This window comes from Phocoena phocoena, chromosome 14 (genome assembly GCF_963924675.1).
Source record: "Phocoena phocoena chromosome 14, mPhoPho1.1, whole genome shotgun sequence".
In the NCBI taxonomy this organism is placed as follows: Eukaryota; Metazoa; Chordata; class Mammalia; order Artiodactyla; family Phocoenidae; genus Phocoena; species Phocoena phocoena.
In genome coordinates this window covers 38,806,990-38,824,433 of record NC_089232.1, presented here as the reverse complement: position 1 = coordinate 38,824,433, position 17,444 = coordinate 38,806,990, and the positions used below count along the sequence as shown (strand labels likewise).

The window sequence follows — 17,444 nt, the reverse complement described above, 5'->3', positions numbered from 1 at the left end:
AGAGAGTAAGAGGAACAGTTTCACTTTACCTGTGACATCCTTCTCCCAAGGCAGCACAGCACAGTGCCAAGAAAGAATCTTGTCTGAGGATGCCCCCAACCCCACATAAGAACCCCCAACTCTCCATGTACCTCACTCACACACACTCCCACCCTGTGGCTGGCTCCTTGTCTGCACCCCTAAGGGCAGCAAAAGCAAACCTTCACAGACAATTAACAGCATGTGCAAAAAGCTGTCCAGACCCTGCAGAAGTGGGAGAAAGTACACAAACTTGAGAATTCAGCACTGCTGTAGGAAAAGCACATGAGAGACTGTCAGCACTCAATCTGGCTTTGTATGATCAGGAGACAGCAACAATCTTAGAATTACCTTCCAAAACAGAACAAGAAATGAGGAGCAGATATATCCGTTAAAAAAGGTCTGAGATGGGGCTTCCCTGGTGGTGCAGTGGTTGAGAGTCTGCCTGCCGATGCAGAGGACACAGGTTCGTGAGCTAGTCCGGGAAGATCCCACATGCCGTGGAGCAGCTGGGACCGTGAGCCACAGCCGCTGAGCCTGTGCGTCCGTGCGTCCGGAGCCTGTGCTCCACAACGGGAGAGGCCACAGCAGTGAGAGGCCCGCGTACCGCAAATGAAAAAAAAAAGGTCTGAGATGGACTTCCCTGGTGGCGCAGAGGTTAAGAATCCACCTGTCAATGCAGGGGACATGGGTTCAGGCCCTGGTCTGGGAAGATTCCACATGCTGCGGAGCAACTAAGCCTGTGCGCCACAACTACTGAGCCTGCACTCTAGAGCCCATGTGCCACAAATAATGAGCCCATGTGCTGTAACTACTGAAGCCTGCGCGCCTAGAGCCCGTGCTCTGCAACAAGAGAAGCCACCACAATGAGAAGCCCACACACTGCAATGAAGAATAGTCCCTGCTCGCTGTAATTAGAGAAAGCTCAAGCGCAGCAATGAAGACTCAACGCAATCAATCAATCAATCAATCAAGGTCTGAGAAACACTCAGAATCCATTCATTCGTTCCTTTATTTATTTATGCCTGCATTGGGTCTTCATTGCTGCGCGCAGGCTTTCTTTAGTTGCGTCGAGTGGGGGCTACTCTTTGTTGCAGTGCGCGGACTTCTCATTGCGGCAACTTCTCTTGTTGTGGGACACGGGCTCTAGGCACGTGGGCTTCAGTAGTTGCGGCACGTGGGCTCTAGAGCACAGGCTCAGTAGTTGTGGCACACGGCCTTAGTTACTCCACGGCATGTGGGATCTTCCTGGACCAGGGCTCGAACCTGTGTGTCCCCTGCACTGGCAGGTGGATTCTTAACCACTGCGCCACCAGGGAAGCCCTAGGCTCAGAATTCTTAACAGGGCTATCAGAAGATATGTCTCTCCCAAAGCCAGTCAGTAAAAACTGGAGGAGATGACTGCTTCTCCACATGCAAAAACAGCAATTCAAGACATCATGGAACATGAAAAATCAAGGTGACATTAAACCACTAAGGGAACACAATAATTTTCAAGTAACCAATTCCAAGAAAATGGAGATCTGCAATTTGTCCAATAAATAATTCAAAGAAGTTGTTTTAAGGAAGACCAGTGAGCTACAAGAAAATACAAAAAAACCATTCAATGAAATCAGAAAAATACACAAAATGAGAAGCCAAGAATAAAATAAATTAAATAAATTTTTAAAAAAATACAGGATCCAACTAGATGTGGCATGAAAGAGACTCACTACAACTTTAAGGACACACACAGATTCAAAGTGAAGGGATGGAAAAATATATTCCATGCAAATGGAAACAAAAAGAAAGAAGGAATAGCTGCATTTATACCACACAAAATACACTTTAAGCCTAAGTCTGTAACAGAAGACAAAGAAGGTCATTTTATGATGATGAAGAGGTGAATTTATCAAGAGAATACAAAAACAGCAAATATATATGCACCCATCAGAGTATCTAAATATATTAAGCACATACTAACAGATCCAAAGAGAGAAATAATACAAAAATAGTAAGAAACTTCAATATCCCACTTTCAACAATGGATAGATCAGACAGAAGATCAACAAGGAAACAATGAACTTGAACTATACTTTACAACAAATGAGCCTAGCAGACATACATAGAACATTCCATCCAACAGCAGAACACATTCTCCTCAAGCACATATGGAACATCCTCCAGGTCATATGTTAGGTCAAAAAAGAAGTCTTAGCAAATTTAAGAAGATAGAAATCATACCAATTATCTTTTCAAGCCACAGTGGTATAAAATAGAGATGAGAAACAGGAGGAAAGCTGGAAAATTCACAAATACGTGGATATTAAACAACATACGGGGACTTCCCTGGTGGTCCAGTGGCTAATACTCCACGCTTCCAATGCAGGGGGCCCAGGTTTGATCCTTGGTCAGGGAACTAGATCCCACATGCCACAACTAAGAGTTTGCATGCCGCAACTAAAGATCCCGCATGCCACAACTAAAAAGATCCCACATGCTGCAACTTAAAAAAAAAAAAAAAGGAGCCCACACGCCACAACTAAAGATCCTGCGTGCTGTGACCAAGATTTGGCACAGCCAAATAAATAAATATTTTTAAGAAATAAAATATACAACATATGTATGTACAACCAATGAGTCAAAGTAGTCAAAAGGGAAATCAAAAAATATCTTGAGACAAAAGTGGAAATGCAACATACCAAAACTTAGGGAATGCAGCAAACGTAGTTCTAAGAGGGAAACTTACAGAGATAAATGTTATGTTAAGGGAGGAAAAAAAACCCTCAAATAAACTACCTAACTTTACACCTCAAGAAACTAGAAAAAGAACAAACTAAGCCCAGAAAAAGAACAAACTAAGCCCAAAGTTAGCTGAAGGAAGAAAATAACAAACATCAGAACAGAAATAAAGGAAATAGAAACTTGAAAAACAGGAAAAAAATCCATGAAACTAAAAGCTAGTTCTTTGAGAAGATTAAAAAAGAAGGACAAATCCTTAGCTAGACTAAGAAAAGAAGAGAAAGCACTCAAAATCAGAAATGACAGAGGAGACAACTGAGGTATCACAACTGATGGATCTTAAGAGACTACTATAAACAATTATAAGCCAACAAATTAGACAACCTAGAAAAATGGATAAATATCTAGAAACATACAACCTACAAAGACTGAACCATGAAGAAATAGAAAATGTGAACAGACCAATAATGAGTAAGGGAATTGAATTAGTAATCAAAACCTCCCAACAAAGAAAAGCCAAGGACCAGATGGTTTCACAGGTGAATTCTACCAAACATTTAAAGAATAATTAACACCAATCCTTTTCAAATCCTTAAAAAAAAACTGAAGAGGAAGGAACACTCCCAAACTCATTTTACAGTGAAAGCCAGCACTACCCTGATACCAAAGCCCAATGAGGATACAAGAAAAGAAAATTATGGGTCAATATTCCTGATGAACATACATGTAAAAATTCTTCAACAAAATACTAGCAAACCAACTTCAACAGCACATTAAAAGCATTATACACCATCATCAAGTGGGATTCATACCTGAGATGAGTATCATGTTTGTAGATGACATGATCTCATATATAAAAAAATACTAAAGACTCCACCAAAAACAAACAAAAAACTAAATAAACAAATCCAGTAAAGTTGCAGAATACAATATCAACATAATCAGTTACATTTCAATACACTAACAATGAACTACCTGAAAAAGAAAGAAAACAATCCCATTTACAATAGCATCAAAAATAAATACTTAGAAGTAAACTTAAGCAAGAAGGTGAAAACTACAAGAAAATGATGAAGGAAATGAAAGAAGACACAAATAAATGGAAAGATATCCTATGTTCACAAAGCAGAAGAATTAATATTGTTAAAATGTCCATACTACCCAAAACCATTTAAAAGTTCAATGACATCCCTCAAACTTTCAGTGGCATTTTTCAAGGAAAAAGAAATTTAAAAATCCTAAAATTCACATGAAACAACAAGACTCCGAATAGTCAGAGCAAACCTAAGAAAGAACAAAGCTAGAGGCATTACACTTCCTGATTTCAAATTATATTACAAAATTATGATAATTAAAAAAAAAATTATGATAAAACAGTACTGGAATAAAAAGAGACACACAGACCAACGGAACAGAATGAAAAGGTCAGAAATAAACTCATGCGTAAATGGTTGACTAATATTTGGCAAGTGAGCCAAGAATATTCAACGGGGAAAGAACAGTCTTCAATACACCGTGTTGGGAAAACTGAATAGCTACACACAACAGAGTGAAACTGGATCCTTATCTTACACCATACACAAAAACTAACTTAAAATGGATTAAAGACTCAAATATAAGACCTAAAACCAAAAACAGAGAGGAAAAGTTACTTTACAGTGGTCTTGGTAACAAATTTTTGGCTATCACAACCAAAAGCACAAGCAACAACAACAAAATAAACAAGTAGGACTACATCAAACTAAGAAGCTTCTGCACAGCAAAAGAAACAATCAACCTACAGAATGGGAGAAAATACTTGCAAACCATTTATCTTATAAACAGTTAATACCTAGAATATATAAAGGAGACTTCCCTGGCAGTCCAGTGGTTAAGACTTCGCCTTCCAATGCAGGGGGTGCAGGTTCGATCCCTGGTCGGGGAGCTAAGATCCCACATGCCTCACAGCCAAAAAACCAAAACATAAAAAACAGAAGCAATACTGTAACAAAATCAATGAAGACTTTAAAAATGGTCCACATCAAAAAAATCTTTAAAAATAATTTAAAAATTAATAAATATATATAAGAAACTCATACAACTCAATAGCAAAAAAAATCAAATAACCAATTAAAAAACGGCAAATGACCCGAATAGACAGTCTTCCAAAGACAACATACAAATAGCCAACAGGAACATAAAAGATGTTCAACACCACAAATCATCAGGGAAATGCAAATCAACTACAATGAGCTATCACCTCACATCTGTTAGAATGGCCATCATCAAAAAGACAAATGATGGGCTTCCCTGGGGGCGCAGCAGTTGGGAGTCCGCCTGCCGATGCAGGGGACACGGGTTCGTGCCCCAGTCCGGGAAGGTCCCACATGCCGCGGAGCGGCTAGGCCCATGAGCCATGGCCGCTGAGCCTGCGCGTCCGGAGCCTGTGCTCCACAACGGGAGAGGCCACAACAGTGAGAGGCCCGCATACCAGAAAAAAAAAAAAAAAAAAAAGACAAATGATAACAAGTGTTTTTGATGATTTGGAGAAAAGGGAACCCTGGTGGACTGTAAGTGGGAATGTAAATTGGTACAGCCACAGTGTAAAACAGTATGGAGGTTCCTCAAAAAATGCAAAAATAGAACATGATCTAGCAATCCCATTTATGGGTACATATCCAAAGGAAATGGATTACTATCTCAAAGAGATAGTAATTCCCCCATGTTCAATGCAGCATTATTCACAACAAAAAGCCAAGAAATGGAAGCAACCTACATGTCCACTGATGGTTGAATGGATAAGGAAGCTGTGGTACATATATATAACGGAATAAATTCAGGCATCTGTGACAACATGGATGGACCTTGAAGGCATTATGCTGAATGAAGTAAGTCGGAGAAAGACAAACATTATATATTCTCACTTATACATGAAATCTTAAAAAGCTGAACTCACAGAAAAAGAGAGTAGAATGGCGGTTGCCAGGAGAGTGGGGGGTGGAAGAAATGGGACGATGTTGGTCAAAGGGTACAAACTTCTAGTTACAAGATGAATAAGTTTGGGAATTCCCTGGCAGTCCAGTGGTTAGGACTCCATGGTTTCACTGCCAAGGGTGCAGGTTCAATCCCTGGTCGGGGAGCTAAGATCCCGCAAGCTGTGCAGCGGGGAAGAAAAAAAAAAAAAAGAATCAGCAACTACAAAAGACTTTATCTGAACCTTGATTCAAATTTTAAAGGAAAAATTAAATAAAACTTTTAAAAATTTAGACTGAGGGAAATCTGACCACTAGATGTTTTGTATTACATTACTCTTAATTTTTCAGTTGTAATGATGATATTGTGGTTATGTATTTTTAAAGTATTTGTCTTTTAGAGAACTATACTGAAATGTATACAGGTAACATATAATACTTGGATTTGCTTGAAAATCATACAGTGGGTGGGGGAAAGGGAATGAGTAGAATACAAATGAAACAAAACTGTCTATGAGCTAGTAATTATTGATTGAGTGACAGATTCATAAATATCATTGCTATGAACCTTCCTACTTCTACACATGACTAAGTTTTTCTATAACAAAGTTAAAAAAAATTTATCAAGCATACCAAAACACAAGACCATAAACCACATAATCAAAACAGAGGAGGGGAAAAGAAAGTAAGAAAAAAATTAGTTATCAGACCTGAACTTTATAACAGTAATATGTTCAACATAGTAGATGTAAGATAAAGAATTTCAGCAAACTTCTGAAAACTATTAAGAGAATCAAAAGCTTTACAATGAAAATACACAATAACTGGAATTAAGATCTCAATACATGGCTTTAATACTAGATTACATACAATTTAAGGAAGGGAGGTCAAAAATAAATATCTAGACTGAAGTACAGACACACAAAAGACAAAAAGATGGAAAATACAGAAGAGCAAAAGAGAGAAGGAAGATGATGAAAAACATATAGCAGTTATGTAACTGGAATTCCAAAAAGTGATGAAATCATGAAGCAGGACATATACTTGAAGAAACAATGGCTACAAAACTAACTTTTTAAAGCTCAAACCAGATTCAAGAATGAATCGTTCGCAAATAAATACAAAAAGAGACGTAGACACATCACAGTAAAACTGAAGACCTAAGACAATAAGAAAATCTTAAAATAAGACAGATGAAGAAAAAACTTACCTTTAAAGAAGCAATAGTAAAACTGATGGCTGAATTCTCAGTGTAAACTATTTAAGCCAAAAAAAATTTTTAATGGAATGACTTATTGAAAGAAGCAACAGCACCCACAAATCTGTAACTCAATACCCTATTTTAAGTGTTTGTTGTCAGAAAATATATTTTATCTTCATTTTAAAAGACAAGCAAATATGGGAAAGATCATCCACAGGAGAACCACACTAAAGGAAATTCTAAAAGAAAAATGATCCCAGATGAAACCCAGAGATGCAAAAGAAAATGAACAGCAACAGAAAGGATAAAAGTGGGTAAATCTAAATGAATACTGACTTGACAGTAACGTCTTACTGAACTTTAAAAATATAAGTAATTGGGCTTCCCTGGTGGCGCAGTGGTTGAGAGTCCGCCTGCCGATGCAGGGGACACAGGTTCGTGCCCCTGTCTGGGAAGATCCCACATGCCACGGAGCGGCTGGGCCCGTGAGCCATGGCCGCTGAGCCTGCGCGTCCGGAGCCTGTGCTCCACAACGGGAGAGGCCACAACAGTGAGAGGCCCACGTACCGCAAAAAACAAAAAATATATACATATAAGTAATTAAAATACACTACAACAGTAGTATAAAAGGCAGGAACAGAATAAACGGAATTAACGTATTCTAAGGCCTTGCTACTCAAAGTGTGTACTAAAGACCAACAACATCAGCATCATGTGGAAGTTTTCTTAGAATGAAGACTCTCAGGCAAAATTCCAGACTGCTTGAATTAATCTGCCTTTTTAAGAAAATCCCCAGGTGATCATATGTACATTAAAGTTCCAGAGGCATCATTCTAAAGTATGGAAGGTAGAACAAATACTAAAATAAATTCCAGTGTGAGAAATTCATAGTTAAGCAAGATTTATGTAAAGAAGCAAGCAAAAACAAAAAATATGAGTACAAGATGAAGGACTCAGTTTTACTTCTGTTCAATTTGAGGATGAAGGATACTTAACTAAAAATGTCTAGGGGGCTCCCCTGGTGGCGCAGTGGTTGAGAGTCCGCCTGCCGATGCAGGGGACACGGGTTCGTGCCCCGGTCCGGGAGGATCCCACATGCCGCGGAGCAGCTGGGCCCGTGGGCCATGGCCGCTGAGCCTGTGCGTCCGGAGCCTGTGCTCCACAACGGGAGAGGCCACAACAGTGACAGGCCAGCGTACCGCCAAAAAAAAAAAAAAAAAAAGTCTAGAACTAAGTTAAGGATATTGGTCTGACACTTGGAAAATCAGTCAGTGCTAGAAATATACTCTGAAAGATAATGAAGTCATGGCAGTAGACTGAATCCTTACTTCAACCTCTTCATAATATACACAGCAAAGGACTAATAAACCCTGAGTAATCTCCATACCGAAGAGATTAGAGTAACAAAACCCTGAATAAGGAAGGGGAAAATTTTAAGATTATGCAGCCCAGCAGTTCTCAAACTTTGTTTTCAGGGCTCCTTCACATGCTTAAAAACTGAAAACTTGGGGCTTCCCTGGTAGCGCAGTGGTTGAGAGTCCGCCTGCCAATGAAGGGGACACGGGTTCATGCCCTGGTCCAGGAGGATCCCACATGCCGCGGAGCGGCTGGGCCCGTGAGCCATGGCCGCTGAGCCTGCGCGTCCGGAGCCTGTGCTCCGCAACGGGAGAGGCCACAACAGTGAGAGGCCCGCGTACCGCAAAAACAAACAAACAAACAAAAAAACTGAAAACTTTAAAGAACTTATGTCTAGGTGATTTATATTTATCAATATTTACTGTGCTTTGAATTAAAATTTAGGAATATTTATTCAACAATTTATAAGCGATAAATTCATTACCTGTTTTCCATTTTTAAAAAATCAGTGACTTGAGTGGCGCTGTTTTAAATTTTTGAAAATATCTTTAGGGTCTGGCTTAATAGAAAACAGCTGGATTCTCATTAACTGCTTCTGCATTCTATATGCTGCCATATAGTTTTGGTAAAGCAAATAAAGAAAATCCATCCTTAAAAGATCTGAACATGGAAATAAGAGGACTATTTTAACAGCCCTGCAAGATAATTTTGGATATTCTTCGATATTACACCAAAACTCAATGAGTGTTAATTTTTTTAATTAATTTATTTTTATTCTTATTTATTTTTGGCTGCATTAGGTCTTTGTTTCTGGGCGCAGGCTTTCTCTAGTTGTGGGGAGTGGGGGCTACTCTTCGTTGCGGTACGCAGGCTTCTCATTGCGGTGGCTTCTCTTGTCACAGAGCACAGGCTCTAGGCGCGCGGGCTTCAGCAGTTGTGGTGCATGGGCTTAGTTACTCCACAGCATGTGGGATCTTCCTGGACCAGGGCTCAAACCCGTGTCTCCTGCATTGGCAGGTGGATTCTTAACCACTGTACCACCAGGGAAGCCCCGAGTGTTAATTTCTAAAAGACAAGTTGCAATGTGAAATCTAAAACTTTATCAGTACTGTTACATTAAAATCCACTGATCTATCTTGCTCTCTGAATAGACCTTTTGACCATAAATGATTTTGTAACATCATGCACTGGTGATATGGAAAATACTGGCTCACTAAGTTATGTAGATCTTTCCAGTGTTGACATATTTCATTACACAATATCAAAAAATCATATCATTATTAATAGTTCCATCAATCTCATAAAAAAATCCATATGTTTTGGGCAGCTGTCAAACTCAGTGACAGGTACAAATTTTCCAAATCTTAATTTTTTCTTGAAAGCTCAGTTTTATCACTGACAACTAATACCATCAGTCTTCTTTGAAGTGACATGCTTGCCTCATTCATTCCAGAAAATGCACGCCATATACCCAAATCTGGATAACCTCTGAGTCAATCATTCTTTCAAATAAAAATGGAGTTTCATGAAAAAAGCAGCTAGTTCAGCTTACAACTCAATCATATGAGGGCACTTCCTTAAGACAACCATCTTACTGCAGTAAACAAAAGAAATGCTTTATATGCATTTCTCATTTCATCACAGGATATTAAAAGACATGCACATAAGCTTCTGAGATTTAATAATATTAATATCCATTGCTTCATCAAAGGCATAAAGTGAACATTTTTTTTAAACAACAAGTGCTTGGCAGCAAAGATTACATTTACTTAGTGCACTGTGTTATTTCCTGCAATGGGTTTTATCCACCATGCCTTTGCAGTACCAGTGAAAATATCAACCAAAAGGCAAATATGACTTACCTCTCAGACCCCTTTAAAGGCTCTCTAGGACCCCCAGGGTCCACACATCAAACTTTAAGAACCACTGATGGAACCAAATGAAGATACAGATTTAATAATAAAGGGTTATATGAAACAAAACATATCCCAATTGAAAAGGAAGTAAAACTGTTTCTATTCACAGATGACATGATCTTGTATAAATCCTAAGAAAGTCTTAAGGAATCACTAAAGAAAGTTAATAAACAAGTAATCAATTGTATTTCTATACACTAGCAACAAGCAATGCAAAAATGAAACAGAGGACTTCCCTGGTGGCACTGCCAATGCAAGGGACACAGGTTCGAGCCCTGGTCCAAGAGGACTCCACATGCCATGAACAACTAAGCCCATGTGCCACAACTACTGAGCCTGTGCTCTAGACCCTGTGAGCCACAACTACTGAGCCCACATGCCACAACCATGGAAGCCTGCGCTCCTCAACAAGAGAAGCCACCGCAATGAGAAGCCCATGCACCGCAACGAAGAGTAGCCCCCGCTCACCGCAACTAGAGAAAGCCTGCACGCAGCAATGAAGACGCAATGCAGCCAAAAATTTTTTTTAAAAATTTTTAATGAAACGTACAAAACAATTCCACTTACAATAACATCAGAAACAATAAAATTCGGAACTTCCCTGGTGGTCGAGTGCTAAAGAATCCGCCTTCCAATGCAGGGGACGTGGGTTCGATCCCTGGTCAGGGAACTAGGATTCCACATGCTGCAGGGCATCTAAGTCCACGCACCACAACTACTGAGCTCACGCACCTCAACTAGAGCCCACGTGCCGCAACTAAGACCTGACACAGCCAAAAATAAATAAATAAATAAATTTTTTAAAAAAGGAGACTTTAATGTGACATCTCATGACTTAAAAAATAAAATAAAATTCTTGGGAATATATTCAATAAGAAGAAATGCAAAACTTATACTCTGAAAACTACAAAACACTGTCAAAAAAAGTTGAAGAAATCTAAGTAATAGAAAGACATCCCATGTTCATGCATCAAAAGACTTACTATTGTTAAAATAGTAATACTCTTCAGCTTTATCTATAGATTCACCACACTCTATCAGAATCCCAGCTGGCTTCTTTGTAAAAATTGAAAAGCTAATCCTAAAACTCATAAGGAAACTCAAAGGACCCAGAACAGCCAAACAATTTTGAAAAACAACAAAGTTAGAAGATTCACACTTTCCAATTTCAAATATTACTACAAAGCTACAGTAATCAAGGCAGAAGGACATATAAATCAATGGAACAGAAATGAGAGCCCAGGGGCTTCCCTAGTGGCGCAGTGGTTGAGAGTCCACCTGCCAATGCGGGGGACACGGGTTCGAGCCCTGGTCCTGGAGGATCCCGCGTGCCGTGGAGCAGCTAGGCCCGTGCACCACAACTGCTGAGCCTGTGCTCTAGAGCTCGTGAGCCCTTGTGCCACAACTACTGAGCCCATGTGCCACAACTGCTGAGGCCTGCACGCCTAGAGCCCGTGATCTGCAGTGGGAGAGGCCACCGCAATGAGAGGCCCGCTCACCACAACGAGGAGTGGCCCCCGCTCGCCGCAACTAGAGAAAAGCCTGCACACAGCAACAAAGACCCAACACAGCCAAATAAATAAGTAAATAAATAAAAAAAGGGATGTCTGCTTTTAAAAAAAAAAAAAGAAGTAATGAGAGTCCAAAAACAAACCCATTCATCCACAGTCAACTGATTTTCAACAAAGCTGCCAAGATCACTCAATGGAAAATGTCTTTCTACAAATGGTGGCAGAACAACTGGAAAGCCTCATACAAAAGGATGAAGTTGGACCCTTACCTCATACCGTGTACAAGAAATTGACTCAAAATGGCTCAAAGACCTAAATATAGGAACCAAAACTATTAAACTTACAAGAAAACATAGGGGTAAGTCTTCATGCCTTTGGATTTGGCAATGCATTCTGGCAATAGACGTGATACCAAAAGCACAAGCGACAAAAGAAATAAATAAACTGAACTTCAACATTAAAACCTTTTGTGCTTCAAAGAACAGTAGTGATAAAGTGAAAAGACTACCCACGGTATGGGAGAAAAAATTTGCGAATTATATATATCTGATAAGGGATGCATGTCTAGAATATATATTAATGAACTCTGACAACCCAATAATAAATAACCCAATTAAAAAGTGAGAAAAGGATCTGAATGGACATTTCTCCAAAGGAGATATACAAATGATAAATAAGCATATGAAAAGATATTCATCATCATCATTCATCAGGGAAAGGCAAATCAAAACCACAATGAGAGGGAATTCCCTGGTGGTCCAGGGGCTAAGACTCCATGCTCCCAATGCAGGGGGCCTGGGTTCAATCCCTGGTCAGAGAACTAGATCCCACATGCCGCAACTAACAGTCTGCATGCCGCAACAACAACAAAGATCCCGCATGCCACAACTAAAGATTCCCCATTAAAAAAAAAAACACACAATGAGATACCACTTTAAGCTCACTAGGATGGCTAGAATAAAACAGTCAAAATAACAAGTGTTGATGAGGATGTTGAGAAACTGGAACCCTCATACACTGCTGAACGGAATATAAAATGTTGCATCATTTTGGAAAACAATTTGGCAGTTTTTCAAAATGTAAAACTGAGTTACCGTTTGACCAAGTAATTCCACTCCCAGGTACCTGTGAGAAGTAAAAACTAAGTCCATGGAAAACATTTTACACAAGTGTTCACAGAAGCATTATTCATAAGAGCCAAAAGGTAGAAACAACCCAAATGTCCATCAACTGATGAATGCATTAACAAAATGTGGGGACTTCCCTCCTGGTCCACTGGTTAAGACTCCATGCTTCCACTGCAGGAGGCATGGGTTTGTTGATCCCTGGTCGGGGAAGATCCTGCATGCCACACGGTGCGGCCAAAAAAAGAAAAAAAAAATGTACTATGTTCATACAATGTCGTATTATTCAGTCACAGAAAGGAATGAAGAACTGATACATGTTCAACATGGATGAATCTTGAAAATATGCTAAGTGAAAGAAGTCAGTCACAAGATATACTATTATTCCATTTATATGAAAGACTCAAAATAGGCAAATACATAGGGAAAGTAGACTCCTGCTTAGGGCTGGGAGGACAGGGGATTTAGAGTGATAGTTAAAAGGTGTGGGGTTTCTTTCTGAGGTGATGAAAGTGCTCTAAAATTGACTGTGGTGATGATTGCATAATTCTGTGAATACAGTGAAAGCCACCGAGTCGTACAGTTTTAATGGGTGACATGTAAGGTACGTATCTCAATAAAACTGTTATCAAAATAAAGCAAAATAATTAATGATAAAGGTGTGTGAAAATTCAATTTATAAGAAGAAATAAAAATACCTAGGAATAATTATAAAGGAAACATGCAGCATCTACATAAAGGAAAAACCCCACAAAGTTTCACAAAGATTATATAAATGGGAAAGCACATTATGCTTCCTGAAGTGGCAGAATCAATACTGTAAGATGTCAACTCATGCTCCTATTTAAAAACATTATGCAATTTCAATAAAAATTCCAACAGAATGTGAGGCAAGGGGGGGCAACACAACAACAAAAGAATTCTGAAGTTTTATCTCAAGGAATAAATAACTTTTCACTAGCAATGTGGTTTAATATTTTCAGGCACTAAAATATATCATGAAGCAACTAAATTAAAACCAAACAATTAAACAATAAAAAGCTTAAAAATAGACCTCCAGGAATATACTCAAAAATTCTGTATAAGACAGAGGTGGCATATCAAAACAGTGAAAAACTAGATGGACGCTAAGATCAATGAGTAATAGTTTGGAAAAACTAATATTAGATCCACTTCATAACTTACACCAAAATAAATTCCAAATGGATTAAAAATTAAACAATTCATAAAAACTAGAAAAAAGCTTAACTGAATATCTGATCTCAGAGTGGGAAAAGGTTTTCTAAATAACAGTAGAATACTCGTTATTAAAACTCAGGAACCAGAACTTCCCTGGTGGCACAGTGGGTAAGAATCCGCCTGCTAATGCTGGGAACACAGGTTCAAGCCCTGGTCTGGGAATATCCCACATGCCGCAGAGAAAACTAAGCCCGTGTGCCACAACTACTGAGCCTGCACTCTAGAGCCCACGAGCCACAACCACTGAGCCCGCGTACCACAAATACTGAAGCCCATGCGCCTAGAGCCTGTGCTCCACAAGAGAAGCCACTACAATGAGGAGCCCGCTCACTGCAAGGAAGAGTAGCCCCCACTCGCCATAACGAGAGAAAGCCCACACGCAGCAACGAAGACATAACGCAGCCATAAATAAATAAATTTAAAATAAATAAATAAAACTCAGAAACCAAATATGTCAATACAAACAATGCAATAATCCTCAATATCTGAACTCTTGCAGGAACCAAGTAGTTTTGGATAGTGACTATATCTGTTTTTCCTCTACTATATGGATTCTTCAAAATATCTAATGCAAATAAACAGGCACTCTCAAATACTACTGTTGGGGTATAAATTAGTATAACCCTTCTAGTAGGCAATTTACCAACAGAAGCCTTAAAAGTTTCTACCTATTGACCCTAGACATGACCCAAATTTCTATGCGCAAGGATTTTTAATTTATTTTTTTCTTCACAGGAAAAACGCTAGTTAAATACGTGTTATATTCAAAAGACTAAAAGTAGGCTGCCATTAAATTCTGTTCTCAGATATACATAAGTAAATGAGAAAATGCTCCTTAAAAAAGCAAACAGTACATATGAAATCAATTTTTTATAAATACCGAAAATTAGCTGGAATAATATATACCAAAGTTTTAACAAAACTCTTTTTACTGAAATAACCATTTCTCCAATTGCAATCATTAAAAAGAAAATTACTCAAAGATCAACTTAAATTCTATCAACTCCATGAAGCCTTCTCCAATCTTAGAAAACTAAACTCCTCTCACTGCACTTCAGCTATATATACTTTAATGGAATTTACCATTTGTCTTTTCATACCATTGTTTTTTGTATATTTCTTACACTGGCACTGTGTTAAGTGTTGATATGCATTATCTTATTTAATCCTCACAAAATCCCTGTATTTAAGTCGTTATTATCCTCATTTTCAAGTAAGTAAGAAGGCACTAAGAGAATAAGGAACATAACCAAAGCCAGAGATCTAATAAATGACAGGAACAAGACTTGAACTCAGGTCTGTAAGATCAATGATCACTCAACTATTATCCTACTGCCTCATCTGTATTGTACTCTGACCTTCCTTAAGAATAGATATACATCTAAATGTATCTCTGTATCTACCACAGCATACAGCAAATGCTTACATGTATAAAATATTCAATATATTGTGTTATATATTGAAAAAAGTATTCAAACATAAAGAGTTAAGGTAAGACACACAAAAAATAATCAAGTCAGTAAATAGAATGTTAAGAAATGGTTTTTGGAAAAAGATGCAGACTTACTAGAGAATGCGCTTGAGGATACGGGGAGGGGAAGGGTAAGCTGGGACAAAGTGAGAGAGTGGCATGGACATATATACACTACCAAACGTAAAATAGATAGCTAGTGGGAAGCAGCCGCATAGCAGAGGGAGATCAGCTAGGTGCTTTGTGACCACCTAGAGGGGTGGGATAGGGAGGGTGGGAGGGAGGGAGATGCAAGAGGGAAGAGATATGGGGACATGTGTATATGTATAACTGATTCACTTTGTTATAAAGCAGAAACTAACACACCACCGTAAAGCAATTATACTCTAATAAAGATGTTTTTTAAAAAATGGTTTTTGGGATTTCCATGGTGGCGCAGTGGTTAAGAATCCGCCTGCCAATGCAGGGGACACGGGTTCAAGCCCTGGTCCAGGAAGATCTCACGTGACATGGAGCAGCTAAGCCCATACGCCACAACTACTGAGCATGTGCTCTAGAGCCTGCGAGCCACAACTACTGAGCCCACATGCCACAACTACGGAAGCCCGCGCACCTAAAAGCCCGCGCTCCGCAACAAGGAAGCCACCGCAATGAGAAGCCTGCGCACCGCAACAAAGAGTGGCCCCTGCTCCCCACAACTAGAGAAAGCCCACAAGCGGCAACAAAGACCCAACAGAGCCAAAAATAAATAAATGAATGAATGAAATTTAAACAAGCAAGCAAACAAACAAAAAGAAATGGTTTTCAATTTTCCAAACTGGACCCAGCAGAATGACTCCTGCAAAGAAGGGTGAAGAGAAGAAGGCCATTCAACCATTCTGGTTAGCAACCAGAGAATATACCATCAACATTCACAAGTGCATCCAGAGTCAGCTTCAAGAAGCGTGCCCCTCAAGCACTGGAAGAGATCCAGAAATCTGCCATTTAGAAAACAGGATCTCCAGATGTGCACACTGACACCATGCTCAACAAAACAGTATGAGCCAAAGAATTAGGAATGTCCCATACTGTATCCATGTGTGGTTATCCAGAAAACACAATGAGGATGAAGATTCAATAAACAAACTCTAGGGACTTCCCTGGTAAGACTCCATGCTCCCAATGCAGGGGGCCCAGGTTCAATCCTTGGTCAGGGAACTAGATCCCACATGCATGCCACAACCAAGAAGTCTGCATGCCACAATTAAGCTCCCGCATGCCGCAACTAAGACCCAGTGCAGCCTAAATAAATAAATAAATTTTTTTTTAAAATACACTTACAAAATAAATAAATAGACAAACTCTATACGTTGGTTATCTAGGTACCTGTCACCACTTTCAAAAACTTACAGTTGATGTGGATGAGAACTAACTGTTGACTGTCAAAAAAAAGTTACAAAACTGCCAAAAAAAAAAAAAGGTTTTCAGTATACCAGTGTACTAGATATCTGTGTGCTTGCTGTCCAAAAACAATTTCACCTTCTTCATAATCACAACATGCCAAATTTCTTTTGGGGTAACACTTACCATTTTTTAGCTATGAGGTTTGGTGGGATCAGCTTCAGGAATAGGTCATCAGTTTAAGCCAACCAAAATCCATCCTCTTTGAACTCTACTTCAGGAATAAGGCCCATGATAAAAACACGGGCCAATGATCTATGAAGCACCATCTGCTAGCCAGGTTTTGGAAAAAGCAGCTTCCTTGTTCTTGTACAGTAGGTTTCAGAAGAGATTCTCTCTTTTTTGCTCTGCGTAGTATAAACATGTGATTTGCAAACAGTATAGTATAAAGATGGTGTGCAGTAGCCACTTCTGCTACTCTGAGAAGGGCCAAACTAAGGTCAAAACAAAGGAAGCACAGCAGAGCAAGCCACAGAGAAATGAAGTCTTGATAATG

General features: G+C 39.2%; 1 pseudogene; it reads left to right on the top strand.

The window, feature by feature from the left end:
* Positions 1-16,339: 16,339 nt before the first annotated feature.
* On the top strand, positions 16,340-16,926 carry LOC136133568 (large ribosomal subunit protein eL31-like; annotated as a pseudogene).
* Positions 16,927-17,444: the final 518 nt, after the last annotated feature.